The sequence below is a fragment of the Protopterus annectens genome, chromosome 2.part0 (genome assembly GCF_019279795.1).
Source record: "Protopterus annectens isolate FY-2018-M chromosome 2.part0, PAN1.0, whole genome shotgun sequence".
Taxonomy (NCBI): Eukaryota; Metazoa; Chordata; order Ceratodontiformes; family Protopteridae; genus Protopterus; species Protopterus annectens.
The window spans coordinates 392,542,704-392,561,260 of NC_056728.1; positions in this window are offsets into that span (position 1 = coordinate 392,542,704).

Consider the following 18,557-nt stretch of genomic DNA (forward strand, 5'->3'; position numbering starts at 1 on the left):
CCCAGCAACAGCAACTTAGTGTGTGTGTGTGTGTGTGTGTGTGTGTGTGTGTGTGTGTGTGTGTGTGTGTGTGTGTGTGCGCGCAAATATATCCCCTTGCAGCAGTGTGTATGTCTTGCCTATGTGTGTGCAATGCCAGTACATTTTAAGGCCTATGCCTACCTGTGACCCCCCCCATTGGCTTACTTTAAAGGGCCTGCTGATGTCATCCACCTTAGAAGCACAGTTATACACTCTCCAGACATATAAACTCTGTGGTACATGCAATAATTATGTAGTAGTATAGTATATGCAATTAGATAGGTAGGAGTTCTACTCCCAGCAATAGCATCTTAGTGAGTGTGTGTGTGTAGATATATCCCCTTACAGCAGTGGGTATGTCTTGCCTATGTGTGTGCAATGCCAATACATTTTAAGGCATGTGCCTACCTGTGAACCCCCCATTGGCTTACTTTACAGGGCCTGTTGATGTCATCCACCTTAGAAGCACATTTAGACACCCTCCAGACACATAAGCTCTGTGGTACATGGGATAGGTATGTTGCACTAGATTATATACAACTAGATTGATAAGAATTCTAATCCCAAAACTGGCAAATCAGTGAGTGTATATGTGTATGTGTAAGTATAAACCCTTCAGCAGTGTGGCTGTCAATCCTGTGTGTGTGTGTGTGTGTGTGTGTGTGTGTGTGTGTGTGTGTGTGTGTGTGTGTGTGTGTGTGTGTGTGTGTGATGGTTATACAATTTTAAGGGCCTGTGCAAACCTGTTAACTCCCCACTGGCAACATATTCAGGACCTACTGATGTCATCCACCTTAGAAGCACAGTTAGACACTCTCTAGAGATAATATCTCCATGGCGCATGTGATAAATACACAGCAGTATAGCAGATATAGGCAAATGCTACAAAAATAATCTTTGCAAATGCTACAAAAATAAGCTGTCATACTGGGAAAACAAGAGAAGTCCTTTCCTTTGCACTTGCCGCAGGTATGGTGTGTCCTGGCAACTCTCATGATACTACAAAAAGTATCCCACATTGACCATTTGATAAGGTGGCAACCCTAGTCTGTCTTGTCTATGTGTGTGCAATATGTATGCATGTTGAGGCCCAGTGAGTAGATGCTGCCCCTAAATAAGCCACATTTATATAGGCATGAATGGTAACCACCGCCACCCACATTTTTAGGTACTGACCGAGGCTGAGGTGACTGTAAGTTGTGTGCTGTCTGTCATTGACCCACCAGATGATGTTAACACACTGCAGCAGGGTCTTACATCAAGTATGTACTGGTGCTAAGGTCCTGGCCTCAAGCTAAATGCAGAAAACTGTACCATCATACCATTTGGCATGGACAGGACTCCACTTTTTGCCACAGCAATGGAGACCCCCTAAAGACACAACCTGTGTTGAGAGACCTGGGCAATCAGGTTGATAACAATATCGCATTCAACCATCATGTAGCGGCAGTTGTCAGAAAAGCCTTGTATGTGGTTCACCTCATAGTTAAAGGGATTGCATCCAGAAAAAAGGTGGTCATTACCTCTGTATAGACCAATAATTTACTACAAAACCCTGTTTAGTATGTATCTATCCAGACAGCTGCACCAACTGGAAAGGCCATGGTAATACTCACACAGGTGATCCATGGCCTCCAACACCTCTCCCATGCAGACAGGCTCGAATCTGTAGTGCTAAACTCAGTATCGGACAAGTTTCCCAGAGGTGGGCTGTGTCACACCTAGAAGGCAATGTTGGACCTTGCCCTTCAACAGCTGCCCCATATATGTGAGTCTAACTCCTCACATATTACCAGCATGACAGGCCTGAATCTGATATGCAACATCAACACAACCTGCTGGAGAGACAGGTTTGTCTCCCAGAGGCTGCCCTGTCTCAGGAATGCACTTCCCATACACGTCAAACAGAGTACCATGCAGACCCTCTTGAAGTGCAACCATCATGAGTGAATGGGAATTCACAAACCTGTCCCAGGGATCCCACCTGTGTCCCTCAATGGCAGGGGCAACAGGTGCTGATTGATGATTCTGTTGGGGATAAAGTAATGGCTAGCCTTGTAAGGGACCCAGGGCCATTACACTACTAACCCACTGATCCTACTGAACTCCCAGGTGACATGTATTAAGAGTAGCATGCTGTGTCAAGGGGTATGCATGCAAGATTATACTGTCTGCCCCCATTGTGCCTGACACACTGTTCTACACATACACACCTAGGTAACCATCCAGATATACAGCCATACCTTGGTGATGTCACATGTCTGTGTTGCCACCATGCCATCCTAAGCTGCTGTATTGGCATCAGGTCCCCATGCATAGGCACACAGACACCTGGAACAGAAACAGAAACAGGTCTCGGAGACAACAGTCAGTCAGCAATACTAACAGCAATACAGCATCATGGAACAAAGGTACATACACTTTGATGTGTACTCATGACACATGCCAGCAGACAGCACCTTACAGAGCATAGCACTACTGCACTACAAACTGCCATTAATTGTACTATAGTCACACTATGCATCAGACACATATTTGCATGTCTCTGCATTGATGGTATGGACAACAGGGATGTAGCACAGGTATCATCACATACACATGGTGTGGTGTGGGGTTGCCAAAGGCCTATGCTGTGCCACACAGTTGATATCATGTGTGTGTATCTGAATGGGGTGCTGGTCAGCTGGGCCATAGAGAGGAGCTGCGTGTGTCTTGTGGTGACCTGCATGTGACACTGATATGTGAGTGTGTGTGTGTACACAGTCAAGCCACATGCTAGCCAAACATGAGGGTATGTTGGACAGCTGTGGGCTGTACATGGTAGAATATACAGTTCACCATCTTCAGCCACAAAATCCTGAAATGGCTCTGGCAGGAGTTTCACTAGCACCACCATGCCCAGGATCAGTTGTGGTACTACTTGCTGACGATAACTGGTATCTGCCAGGTCCATGTCATACCTCTCAACCTGGAAACATCAAAAATCTGGACAAAGGCCCATGAAAATAGGTACAAATCTGTATGCTGATTAACATAAATGTGCATATATAATTACATAACCCCACCAGCTCCAATGGAATTGTGGGATACCAACTTTCAAATGTAAACTGAAGAACAGACAACCAAAATATGGCCCCAGAGTCCCCCTACAGCCATTCCAATGTCCCATCACTTGGTTATTTCGCCCCATTTACCATAAACACTAATGTGCATACTGCTTTACTTCTACAGTGATTTGGATTTTATTATACATTTTATAGCACAAACACTAACAACCATCTGCTAAACACAGCAATACAGTCTCACAATGTAAATAGACTTAGCATTAAAACTTCTCTGACATTAAAACTCACATTCACTGAAAAGGCATTGAAACCCACATCCAAAGAAAATGCATCTGGCTGATAATAAGGTGCTTTATAAGTCAAAACCCCTCCCATTCAAAAATAAAATCACTATTAGAATGTAACGTTTGACTTTCTACTGACTGCCTTATAATCAATAATCACATCTGAATGCCACTACAGCTAAAGTAATAATCTTTGCTACACTGCTAAACCTATTTCTCTATTCTCCATCCAGTCACAGCAGACACAATAACCATATACCTCCTAAAACATCATCATTTAAGTACCTTGGGCATCTGACTATATCAAACGTTAAACTATCAACCTCTCAGACGATTTGCAATCTCACATTTTCTCTCACCGGCTGTGATGACTGAAATAAGCAAAGGTATTTTGCAATCACAACTACAGTATTGTCTACTCTTGGTTGGCTCAGCTTGTAACAACAACTGAGACACTCACCAACTCCAATACAACAAAATGTGTAGATTTCTAACACCAGCATTACATAATAAACAAATGTAACATTCTATGCAGAACAACCTGTAATAAAACAATGTGCAAACCTCTGTTTTGTATAAACTATTAAAACTGGAAGGCTTTTAACCCTCTTGCTGCTAAACGGACAACTTGGGTCACTACTCGTAACCTCAGGGCACATTCCAACATTCATCTCATAATTCAAAAAACACAAAAAACAAAGTAAAATGCTTCTGTATAGCAGGCCCTAATCTATAGAAGTAATTTTCATCTAGAGTTCCATTTCCTAATCAAGTCTTTCTCATCTCCTTTAAATTTCACCTCTTCAAAGAAACTCAGTGTAAAAGCATCACATGCTGCAGCTTTGTAGTCTCCAAGGCTGAGACTGAAACTGGTGTAAATAGATCAGTGCTCTACCCTGATCAACAAACTGATTATTATTAATAATAATAATAATTCCAAAAGCCTGGTTAGTATCACAACTTCACATTTTATGTAGCATAGAGCAAATAGTTTTTACATGTTGAAACTCTTCTCAGTACTGTAACAAGAATTTTAAGATCTGCATTCCATGCTCCTATGCTAACACATACTCCTGACATCACAGCTGCACACTGTACAGCAAAAACCTATGCCCATGTAAAAAAATACCATAAACAGTGCACTGAAATTCTCAAACTAGAAGTTGTCTAACCATGCAGCTAGCAACAGAACATCCACACATACCTTTAGACAAAAGTCCTCCATTTGCTGGTCAGTATGAACCGGTTGAACTAAATAAAATGCTGTCTAGTATAAATTAGAAAGTAACCTGTACATTGTGTTACATTTATTTGCTGCACCCAGGTCTATTTCATGGATAACTGAACTATATTACTGCTCATTACGCACTTAAAGGTGGAACTCTTATGGCCATTATACTGAACAAAAGGTTGCTTCCCAAACGAAAGTAGTATGTAAAGGATATATGCACGGCTACACCCTGGACTCCTTTTACAGATGTTATAAATAGGTAACACTTCCACTTACAAAGCAGCTGACAAAGCTTGTAAATGACACACAGACACCAACAATGAATCGAAACAAGATGCTGTTCACAGCCATCAGAACAGCTTTTCCAGCTTAAATCACAATTGTCTTCCCAGTTCCCCACTACAATGCTAAAACATTGTAAGTAGAAAGACTAATCAATAATGTTGTTACCGTTTTTACATAATGGTCCTTTTCAGCTTCCTACCCTGTTCACATGAATTTTGAGCATGCTTCCATGGTGTAGGTAGCACTTATACACTTCACTCCCTAAATGCATTTCACACATCAGAAATTATTTTTTTTTTATATTTTTACCTGGAGGTGGAAGAGGAGCTGGGGGGAAGATGTAAAATATTTATTCATGTGTGGTTGTCTCACACCACCACTCTGACCCGAGTCTGACTGACTGCTGCTGGTTACTGCTGCCAGGGCCCTGTTGCAATGAAGTAAAGTCTGACTCCGAACTGAACAGGTTACGGCTTGCTTGGGGACAGGGTAGCCTTTCCGACTGACTGTCACTGAGCTGACTGTGTAATTTAAATCAAATTTAAAAATAAAAAAAAAAACACTGTCTGTTGCTTTCTCTCACGGTCCAACTCCATAGCCTGTAGCCTGTGTGTAGTCCCAAGCCCCGACCTGACTCTTTCTAAACAAACTCCATCCTAACTGACTGACTGACTCTGCTGCTGTCTCTGCTCTATAATTTGAAAGAAGCACTCTGTAAGTCTGAGACGCACGCCTACTGTCAACAGCCAATCAATGAGTCAGTCACATCCCTCAAGCCTTTAGTTGAATTCCACAGGCTGGCAGGCTGCTCATGATGCTGACGTCATTGCAAGTGTGATTATGTCAGCGGAAACTTGCTGAGGGGAAACATTTTTTTTTAAAAGACCAGGAAAGAATCGGGAATAAACGGGGTCAATCGTAAATTCATGGCACCCCATTGTTTGGACCTCAAAATCGGTAAATGCTGAGGAATTCAACATGGTTGAGAGGTATGGCCCATGTCCCTCATGGAACCACCCAGGACCACGTGCCCATGGCCTGCCACATTGTGGTGTAGACAGCCACCTCCTTTCAGTAGTGCTGGTGGTACTGCTACTACTGGAGTGTGACTGTGCATGCCCATGTGGGCTCTCAGCTGATGTTGTTGCTGACCTACATCCAGATGTCTGACACCCTACTCCCACCACATTTTCAAGCACAGACATTGCACAGTTAAGGAGTGACAATGTCTCACCCCACCATCTGTCTACTACATCGGCAAAATGATGTAAGGCATCACCAATGCCATGGATGGAGTCATGGATGCCAAGCAATGATGCACCATGATCCTGAGCATCCATCTGGTGTTGCATTCAGAATGTGCCTGTGCCTCCAAGATGGATCAAAGCATGCATCGTATGACCTGTGATGTGACACCTCTGACAGGTGGTGGATGGACAGCAGTCCTCCTTCAAGCACCCCTCACCAGCTGTCTGGCTATTGCTACTATCTATGGTCACAGATGCCATAGTTACCACACACTCTTGTTCGATGCCACCACCTTCTGTCCAATATCTGTGGCTGCAGGGGACTGGATATGTGTGGGCATACTGACTGTGAGGGTCATTGGGGGAGAAAGTGAGATGTCAACCTATGGGACAAATTCAGCCCCCAACAACCCCACTTATGTCTCACTATGGCCACCATCATCGAGTCCATTGAGACACTGACATCAGGTCGTGAGAGGGACAAACTCCAACCCCCATGGTCACCTGTGAGGAGGAAGACAACATAACTACATTAATTCCTACAATATTATGTCTGCTAACCCACACACACACACACACACACACACACACACACACACACACACACACACACACACACACACACACACGCACACAGACACGCAAGCAGGTGAGATACCTCAAATACATTCTACATACCACACCTTATTACTGATCCCATGCACAACACAGAAGTAGACCACAACAGACACAGACAAGACAGCCCCTAAACAACATAAAGTGCAGCTATTGTCCAGTTAATGTTACCAGTACTATACACCTGTGAGATGAGCAACATGTCAGTGTATGGGATGGACCTTCACCTAAAACATAGTGCACCTGTTTCCACCATGCTAATGTCCCCCTTCATAGCAGACTGCCTAGACCTTCACAAAAATATTTCCAAATATGTTACAGCTCCTGCAAATATGTTACTGTGATTACCGATGTAATGCACTGCAGTGAACCCCTCCAAAAGTGAAGTATTGCAATATGGTTAAGCTTCACAGTTGTGTCCATATCAAACTGGCAGCCCTTAACATGCGTATGGTATAGATGAGCCATAACAAAACAGTGTCACACTCACCGGCTACAGGATGTTGGACTCCAACCACACCAGAGGTACCTATGGAATTGTGGGAGACAGGCATTGGCAGCAGACACAAATGTGGCATTGGTACAGGATAGTATCTGCATATATCAACATGTACAGTATGAACTGTGATACTGCCCACATTGCTGACATTCACACTATGTTTGCACGTGTGCATTACAAACCCCCCCAAATGCATATTGACCTGACATCCGTGTACAGGTATGCAGAGGATGCCACTATGACTGCTACAGTATTACAGTGATAACCACAGGAGGCTTACCTGGCTGCTGCTCCGCTGTGGAAGCTGTGCCACCCATCTCCATGACATATGGGCTGATGGATCTTTGCAAGCTGGTGGCTGAACCCAGGTTTGCCAGGCACTTCTCTGTGGTTGAGAGTGGTTGCTATGTTGCAGGTCCTCCACTGGTGCCAGCACGGTCCCTGGCCACAGCTGCAGCCCTTTGCCATGCATTATCATATCTGTGGCCTGGTGTCGGACCTGCTCATAGCTCCTTTCCTGTAGCCCGGTGTGATTTACAGATGCCACAAGGTCTGACCACAGTGCAGTGCATAGTTGCTGATTATAGTGACTCCTCAACAGCGGGATCTGCTGATGGAGTCTCAGTCCTTCAAGTATGGTATCATTCTCCGCTGCTGAAAATGGTGGGTTCCTACATCTGTCCATCACTTCTGAAAGACAAGAAGAGGGAAACACATCACAGGCCACATACATTGCTTTCCATTATGTGCACACCCTGCGCATCCATATTTGCCAGCACTATCCTGTGTTAACTACCACATCATACCTGGTCATTTGTCACCACAGTATGCATGTGGCTATGAGCAACATAGTAGCAATGCATCATGCATTACTTGCCTGATCTTGCTGTTTCCGGCTACTTGCTGCATGTTCTCTAAGGTGTTCAACTGCATTTTGTCGGTTGCACCTATTACAGATTATTTATAGCCTGTCTACATTGTATGCAGTAGTGTCATCCACCTACGTTTGTTTTAAACACCTGTACTGTAGGCCCACCTCTTAGGTCTCCCTGACCTTACTCTCTCAGATTCTGGAAAAATATGGCTTTACAATGCCAAACAGCTTCCCTTGCCAGTCTGGTTGATATGGGCATCCTGGCACAGTGTAGCAACTGCCTCATGTACATGGACAACCATCTACAAACACCACCAAGGAACACAATTTGTGAGAGATGCAATGACATTAGGAACCTACAGTCCATGCTATCTCCCTCTCATGCCTGCATATCTGGCACCAAAGAGGTTCTCAACACAATCAGTACACCTCATACACCACCCACACCTACACAACACACACCCACATATGCGGACGTCCTCAACATACACATCCACAAACAAAGGAGACCTCTGAGGCAAAGACAGATATGAACTCCTTCCACAGCACATACCACACATAGCCACACATGTGTGGCCCACAGCCACAAAAGCGTCACCATTAGTCAAACATATTAGTCATGGGAGACTCTATTGTGTGACACACACATGTGCCTTTCACCAGGCTGTATGTGGAGAAGGTCACAGTTACTTGCCTGTCAGGTGCCAGAATCTGCCATATCACATATGCACTACTGTCTCTCAACAACAGGTACTGTTATGAGTCTGTCACAGTCCATGTTGGCTTGCCTGACCTGAGACGTACCTCCCACAGTGAGACATGATTGAGCATGCTGATTATGTGTCCCAGGCAGGTATGTCCCTAGCCTTATGCACCATTCTGCTGTCACCCTGAATGATGCCACAATACAATCAGGAAATGATTGACCTTAACAATAGGATTGGTTTCATGTGCCATTCTAGAGGGATCCAGTACCTGGCAGATCATGAAGCTTTCCCAGAGAAGGTCTCCATCTGTCCCAACTGGCCTTCAGGCATCTGGCAATGGGTCTTGCCACCCTCCATAGTGCCTTTATTAGGAAACATGGTGAGATTAACACTACCAACATACAACTGTCAGCACATCACAAACTGAAGGCCATGCTGCTAAATGCTAAGAGTCTAAACATGAAGCTGCACTCATTGCAAGCAGTCTTAACCCTGGGAAATGCTGACATCTGTGCAGTCACAGGCACATGGGTCAAAGCTGTAGACAGCACCCTAGCCTTACATGGTCAACCATCTTATCGTACAGTCATACCACAAGGTGTGGGCAGTACAACCATGGGACATGGGGTTTCACTAAATCTGAAAGACATACACACCTCCAGGCTGTTCAATCAATAAGATATACAGGGGACACTAGAGGGGCAGTTAACCATTGCAAAGACACCTATTCAAAGTATAGGTAGCTACCGGCCCCCACATGTGACCAGGTAGCCCATTCTGCCTATATGGACCTGATCAACTCAATTCAAATCTGAACCCTAATCATGGGTGACTTTAACTACCCAAACACACAGTGTAGGATGTAAGCATGCCAACACAAAAATGCCCAGAGATCCATCAACAGTGGAAATGCAAAACACCTTGGAGCAGCTAGGTGCTACCCCCACATGAGGTGAAGATCTGTTGGAGTTAATATTAAGCAAAATGGGTAACCACTGCAGCATCCCTACAATATCATCTTCCATGATCAAACCAACCATAAAATGGTCATGTTTGCAGTCACCATCTCCCACAATACCCATCTAGCTGGAGTCAGACATACAAACAACTCCATAGTTGACTACAGCCTCCTGAGGGATGGTATAAACAGCTTTGCAGGCCCCACCCCCTCTGTAGGAACTGTCACCAATATCCAAAAATGCACAAAAGTGGTGTATATGCATTTGTGTATATGCATGGAGTTACGTATACACAACAGGACTACATCATCCTCTTCAAAGATATGTAAAACTGTGTGGTAGACATGTGCAATAAATATTGTCTATAACAGGGGTGACATACTGCTGCCTGAGACAATGAAGGTGCAAGTGCCCAATTTGAAGCAATGTCTCCTTAGCCTGCTCAAGGAAATAAGAGCATTACTGGAATCCTGCAAAGCAAACCCCGCGACCACATTGGCGACATCCACTATAGACAATCATATCTCCTTCTTCACATATCTCTGCAACATCAAAGGAAGCCCTCTGATCTGCTCAGTAGTGGTTGTCAAGGAAACCAGATATACAAGTGCTGTAGGTATGGCATACCTTATGCTTGACAGAGTCAGTGTAATCTTCACCCCCAGTCCCCCATCAATACATCGGGACATCCCCAGTACCCTCCCCCTTACCCTTATATGTAGGGAACAGGTCATCACTGCCATCTCATAGTCATGGTATACAGCCTCCATGGGAGCTGAGCACATCACAGGATGCATCCTACATGACCCCAAGCATGACCTTGCAGCACCATAAGACACGGTATTCCACCATGGCCTGACTACCGCCTTTGTCCCAGCCGAGTGGAGGACATCCACTGTCACCCCCTTTACACTAAGGTGGTACGTCCACCAGTCTGGCACATTATGGACACATCAGCCTAACTAGGCTGATCTGCAAGACCATGGAACAGTTTATAATGAACCTCATTAACAAGGACATTGGCGACCCCTACACACTCAATGACACACAGTTAGGCTTTGTCAAGAGGGGATCATGTGTGCTGCATTTGGTTGACCTCTATGACACAGTCACCAACGCCATGGACAAGAGGGAGACAGTGCACACTGCCTACCTTGACTTGGCCAAAGATTTTGCCAGTATTCCCCACTTCCACATAATAAAGATACTCTCCCAAATAGACATCAGTCCATATGTTATCAGATGGGTAACACACTGGCACACTGACAGAACCCACCTAGTCCACATAGGGGAAGCTACCTCAAGCGGTAGACCCATAACTAATGTTGTAACCCAGTGTTCTGTATTTGGGCCTCTGTTATGTGTGATTTGCCCTTCTAAATGTGCAGGACATAGCCAGTGGGTTATAGGTGACCATATATGCAGTAGAATGCATGCTGGGTGCTGTCACCACATTCCCTAGTGACGACATCCGCCAAGAGGGTCTCATGCAGACACATGACTGGTGCCAGAAATGGCCTCAGGCTGCATACCATGAGATGCAGTGTCATCCCCTTTGGGGAGAGTGATGTCCCCACATATTATCATAGTACTAACAACATCCTTAGCATGCAGTCAGTCGAGAGTGATTTTTGCATACAGGTTGATGGCAACATGACATCTGCCCACCATGTTGCTTCTGTTGTGAGGAAAGCCTTCTACATGGCCCACCTCATATATAAGGGTATGTCTTCCAGGTACATGGGGTTTATAACATCCCTGTGATTCCCCCCTAATAAGGCCCATTATTGAGTATAATGCCCATTTCATCATGTACCTTGCAAAGCACATGCAGCAGTTGTGGAGATCACAGAGGTTCCTCACAAAGGAATACCAGGGCCTCACACATTAACCTTACATGGATAGGCTATAAGCCCATCCCTCTACCCAGTTTCATACAGACTACTCAGAAGTGATGTCTGTCTGGCATACCAGGTGATCACAGACTCCACCTTGATGGGACTGCTGCACAACCGCAAGTCAAGCTACACTCTAATAACCCACACACATGCCCTCAACCTGGTCTGTGGCAGCAACAGGATTTGTTGCTGGTTCAGATGTGTGTCCCACACACTCACCCACCTGTGGAATGGACATCCTGTCCACATCAGGCAGAGTACCTCTTTACACCTTTTCAACCAAAATCTGGATAATAAGATGGTTAATAGGACATACACCCTTGGGATACCACCTGTGTTCCTGTTGGACTGGGGCATTGGGTGCTGAATTGCATACACATGGGCTAAAGTCTTGGCTAGGCTTATGAGGGCCTCAGGGCCAGTAGCCTAGTGGCCTTGTATGATCCTAGGTATAACAGTTATGGTCCTGTGTGCTGTGATGAACAGTGCTGTTATGTGTCTGCACCCATCACTGCCATCTACTGTGGTGTGTCTGTTATGGGTGACGTTCCAGTACCATGTCATACAACCACCATCCTACAAATAGGTGAGTGGTACTACAAGTGTATGGGGACAGTCCAGCAACATCTGTGCAACACAATTACAGACAGAACTGCAACGGTGTTGTAGGATATCCTCCTTGTAGGTGTCCCACATCTGCAGTACATGGATGTTTGCAGAATATGTGCACGTGCCTGATATATGTGGACCCTCTGCCAGAAAAATGTGGATGTCTGAAAAGCAGTTGGACAATATGTAATGGTTGTTTCCACACTGTGGGGAATCTGGATGTCACATGCCAGACACCTCAGAAAACAGTTGCGGTACAGTAATATCTGGTACTGTATTCATACCCTTACATTGCATGCTCAATATCTACACTCTGTGGTTGAGGCAGAGTGTGCCCACCCAGTACTACTGGCTATAACCTGCTGTCTTGCAGTAGGGGGTCAACAGATATGCTATCCATAGCTCTCAGACAAAGAGATACAGGTGTGGAGTACACAGTGACCTATCCAGAGTAAGTCTGGAATAGTCAGGGACAGCTGGACAATGTTTGAACTATGCCTGTGTGACATTCACAGACTGAGAGAAGCAGACTGACAGTACATCATGTGATATGCCAGCTGTATCCTCCAGTACTTACTGTCACTATTGTCTACTAAGCAATCCAGTAGCATTCATATATGAGCTGACCATTGCTGGGGGGACTCAGGGGCCAGAGCTGTGATCTATTTCACAGCAGACAGAGCCAAAAGGGAAGCCTGTAGGTGCTGGACAGCTGACTAACAGCAACATGTCATTCCACGATATGTACTACAGACCTAGTGTTGAAATCTCTATTTCCCATGACTGCATCCTCCCATCTGCATTCCATTACATGGGGAATTCTATTACATATTTGGTATAGTGCTGTACTCCTTTATGTGCAGAAATCCTGTGGTATAATGTTAGGATAGCACAGTCTGTCTTCATAAACAAAGTCACAGACCTGTGTGCTAGAGGCAGCAGCTTGCCTTTTGCAGGCAATGCTCATGAACAGGTGATTGCTTTGTCTGTGACTCCCACTTGCTAATTGCATTCAGAACAGCTGGGTTGCATTTTCATTAGCTAATGGCATGGCAACACAGTGCTATAATTAAAGCCTTCATGTAGGCCTTGGCCCTTTTCCTGGCCTGTGAGGAGGGCATTATCGAGGTGTGGGAGCTACAGCATCACAGAGGGTAGGTGGAAGTACTGTTCACTGTTTGGATTGATGTGTTATGTCCACAGTTTTGCATGTTATGCCTGGCCATTGTTAATAGTCTTTCAGATTCTGTAGCAGTGTGTGTGTTGTTGTCAGTAAGGAGACAGGCAGATGTGAGTGTCATACGTCATTTGCATCAGAATAGGCATGCTGCTGCAGTAGCTGCTGGTCTATCTGCTGTGTATGTTTGTAGAGGAAGACTGTGAGACATGTCCCTGTCACTTGACCATCCCCCCCCTTTCTGTAAGGGTGTTGTGTGGATCCCCTGTTCTAGGTGTTTGGGAGGTATGGCAGGTCTGTAGCAGGTAGCTGTACATACTGCCATATATGTTGCAGGCTGCAGCTGCTGCATTCTGGCCAGGAGTCATACTGGGGATTGCGAACACACTGGGCGACAGTTAGCTGTATATGTGAGTGAGAGCAGTTGTTGCAGCATAGCCAGGGTAATGGTACCCATAACAATCCAGGTGAGGCATGTGCCTCAGGTACATATATTATGTAATACTGCCATCCAAAGAGTGGTAGGTGACATTTAGGATGCATATACATATTTCTGAAGTGTGTTCCAACCTACTGGCCTTTGCCGTGGTAATATGGGTGGCAGTGACTGCAGGAGCAGCAACCATTTCTGCTTAAACATGCAGGGCTTAGTCATGTATTTGTTGTTTGGACAAGCATGTACCTGACATACAAGAGACTGGAATGGATGCCAGGACTGTGGGAGGAAAAAAATGTACAGCATGCTAGGAATGACTGCAGTGGCAGCATCTGGTTCTGCTTAACATTGCATGTGTCACTCAGTTATTTGTTGTATTGACAAACATGTAGTTGATATGCAACAGACTGGAATGGAAGCCAGGACTGTGGGTGGCAAAATGTAAAGCATGCTAGGAATGTAACAGACAGAGCTACTGACTCAGTACTACAGCAGGTGTATTTGCAGGACATATGTGCATGCATGCAGTCTTTTACACAGGATTGGCATGAACATGTGTGTTCGTATGGGTGTGGCGTGTGACACTGAACTGTCTGTCATGATTTTCTAATCTCAATCTGTACTGACTTTCTAGTACTTCAGCACACAGAATAGGTTTAGTTGCAACCGTGCCAAAAGTAGGTGGCACAACTGTGGACATTCTGCAACAGTCTGTGCATTTGTCAGCTCCACCTGATATCCTAGGCCTCATGTCCATCCATCAGCACTTATTTGGCTGTGTACTGGTTCGGTGTCTGTATCACAGTCCCAAGTACCTGTAATTTTCCCCATTATATGTACAAGCAGTATGTCACTGGCAATCAGGATATGTATATGGAAAAACCTATTACACTTCAGAGCTGAGTGGTGCAGTGGACTAATGCACTATGCTGTAGTCAATAGGGTCAAATGTTCAAGACTTGGCAGGGGGTGAATTTTTTGCTGATGTGCATCACTGATACTCAGGGTACATGTATGGAAACACCTGCTATTCTTCAAAGCTGAGTGTCCTAGTGGGTTAATGCACTATGCTTTAGTTGGCAGGTGTGAGCATTCTGCTGGTGTGCAGAAAAGTATCAGAAAACAGAAGGTGATTAAAGCATTTAACTAGCTTTAAGTGGGTTTAAGTGTGTTTGCATAAAAAAGAGAAGAAAAAGGGGGTGATAGGAAAGTGGTGAAATGGGGGCAAGCAGGGGAAAAAATAATGTGAATGTTATGTAGGGATGTGCAGGACGGGTGTAAGAAAGGACCATAGCTCTCCATTTCTTGCACAGCAACTGCTGTGCAGGTTGTGGGCAATTTGGAATTTGGAGCCTCACATCCCAGAGGGAGGGGTATGGGTGGCATAAGTTTGTTGTTTAATTGCTGTAATAATTGACTGTGGGGAGTATAGGTGTGGGCGAAATTGAGACCTATGTATGGGGCAATATTTTTATTTTTTTTTTGTGTGGGAGAGATGCACATTTTATTATTTTTTTTAAGGAGAGAGTGGAATGTTGGGGAAGATATATATATATATATATATATATATATATATATATATATATATATATATATATATAGGGAGGTAAGTTGGGTAGGTGAGGTAGCATTTGCAAACAGACAAGACAAAGAAGACATCAGAGAAGGGTGGTGTATGACACATAGCTCTCTACAGGCTACATACACAGAGTGGCGCACAGCAACAGTTATCCTGCTCCGCAAAGGTGGAGCCACAACGGACCCAGGAACTATCGCCCTATAAGCCTGACTAGCCTGGTCTGCAAGGCTATGGAGAATATTATCATGGAACTCATTAACAGAGACATTGGGAATCTCCAAACATTGGACCCTACCCAGTCTGGTTTTGTTAAGGGCAGATCATGCCTCCTAAACCTGGTGGACTTCTTTGAGACAGTTACCAAGGCTTTAGGTGAGGGAAAGAAGGTCCACACAACCTACCTAGACCTTGCAAAGGCTTTCAACACCATTCCCCATTCTGGTATTATAGACAAGCTCACCAGCCTGAACCTAAACCCCTACATCACGAGATGGGTTGCCAATTGGCTCATGGATAGAACCCACACGGTGAGACTTGCAGGTTCTAGGTCTGACTCTAAACCGGTTACAAATGGCATCCCCCAGGGCTCAGTCCTGGGACCCCTCCTGTTCGGTATATACTTCTCAGAGGTACAGGCAAGCACAGGAGGACTATGGCTGACCAAGTTTGCAGAAGACTGCAAACTGGGGGCTATAACTGACTTTCTGGCTGATACAAACATCCTCCAGAAGGGTCTCACTGAGATGGATACCTGGTGTCAAAATCATGGCCTCAAGCTAAATACGAAAAAGTGTATAGTCATCCCCTTTGGAAAAAACAAAGTACCCACAAACTACCACATACGTGGTAGTCCCTCAAATACAGAAAATGTAATAAGGGATCTGGGGACCCAAGTAGATAGTAATCTCTCCTTTGATAATCATATTGCCAAGATGGTTAGAAAATCCTTCTATGTGGCCCACCTAATCACAAAAGGGTTTGCATCTAGAACAAAAGAGGTTATTGTGCCCCTCTGCTCATCACTCATCAGACCCATCATAAAGTACAATGCCCCATTTGGGATGTACCTTACAAGACACTTGCAACAGCTGGAAAGACCACAATAGTACCTTACCAAGAGGATTACTGGCCTCAAACAGATGCCCTATGCAGCCCGACTGAAGAACTTCCAGCTGTACTCAGTTACATACCGCTTACTCAGAGGTGATCTCTGCCTGACATACAAGGCCATGTCCAACCCAGAATTGATGGACATGCTCCACCTAAAAAAAAAACAAATCCCGGAGAGCCACACATTCAAGGGATCTAAACCTCACCACAACGATAAATAGGATGTGCTGGAGGGATAGATTCCTGTCCCAGAGACTCCCCATGCTTTGGAACAGGATTCCAATCTACATTAGGCAGAGCCCCTCACTAACACTCTTCAAGAGAAACCTTGATGAGTGGATGGGAGACAGAAAATTTATCCCGGGGATCACTTCAGTGGCTCTGCTGGACCACAGGGAACTAATGGCTCTGCCGGACAGAGGCACAGGGAACTAATCTAAATGGGCGGCTAAAGCCAACACATTCTAGCTAGGCTTACAGATGCCCTTGGGAAAATAGCTTAGTATTTACCTATGAACATACGAGAGAGTTAAACACCTTCGACAGGGAGGGTGTTGTGGAATTGGAGAACCAAGTGCCCCCATGGCCAGTCAATATTGCTCCTTCATGGCCCTGAAGGTGGCTGTGCTGGGAGCTGGACACTGGGGCCATCCTGCCCCTCCAGGTTTGCCAATCTGACTTCAATCTGGCGCAGATGATTGTCAAACCCCCTGTTGCATGATCCTATGCATCATGTCTGGTAGCTGTTGCTGGGTGACCACTCCCTCTCCACACCTGCTCCCAGGGGAGGATGGGCCCTGTCCCCTGAGGCACTTCCACCCATAGGTGGTGCAGGACCAGCAGAGGAGGCCTGTAGCATCGGGTCTCATAACACCCCTTGGTGGGTGTTAATTACGCAAAAGCACACACCCTGTCAGGCATTATTGTTTGCTTATTATAAGGGTTCTTGTAATAATGGATTCTGATTGGTTGTTGAAATCTAAAGACCCTTATGTTAGTATGCTTGATAATGTAGTCTTCATACTTACAATAGAGCAGAATAATATTAATGGAACTACAAGGCTTTAGGCCATCCAGTATAAAAAAATAATCACTGCCAACTAAACATTGTTTCCTAAATATTCAAAAAAGGAAAAAAAAATCATAGTCAAAGCTTGTCGTTCATGCTGCTCAAGGATGTTTTGAAGTGATACATGACTTCTGCAAACACTATCTACTTAACTGCATATGCTAATTCTTTACTATGACTGTACTTTGTTGATTTGATTAAAAATGCATACATATAGTGGTCATTCTGCTTCTGTTCCAGTCTTACTGCATTGCAAATATATATACTAGTAACCAAGTGCAGAAATGAAAGCTCCAAGGCCATTAGTGCAAAGTGGTATAACAGTTTACTATGATCTTATGGGCACATATCTTTTTATTCATTGCACCGACTAAGCAAATAAATCTTAAATTATAATAAGTAAAAATAAAAAAAAAAGATCTTGAAGTTAATATAACTATTTAGTGCAGGGTGGAACAAATCATAAATAAATCAGCGGAGATATTCCTGACAGTTTTCTAGCTCACTTGAAAATTTTAGAAAATGCGTTTCCATCACATTATTAAACACATTCATGCATTGTAATGAAAATACCCCCACCCCCCACTAAGGCATCACTGTTCTCTGAATATTGAAGCTAAAATATGATGTCAGTCGGGGTAATATACAATAGCAGCTGTCTGCACTTCTGAAGGATTAGAAGGATATGCAGCTTCCAGCACAGTAGGACCTGCTCATTATTTAAATGGTTCTGCATCTAGAATTACTTTATATAATGGGCTCGCTTTAACTCCAGTGTCCTGAATCAACACTGAAAAAAGTTGCTATGTTTGGTCTTTCTTCCACTACAGAGTAACTGCAAAACTACTCTTATCTGCTGGAAGAAAAAAAAAGATATACAGAAGGAGGCATT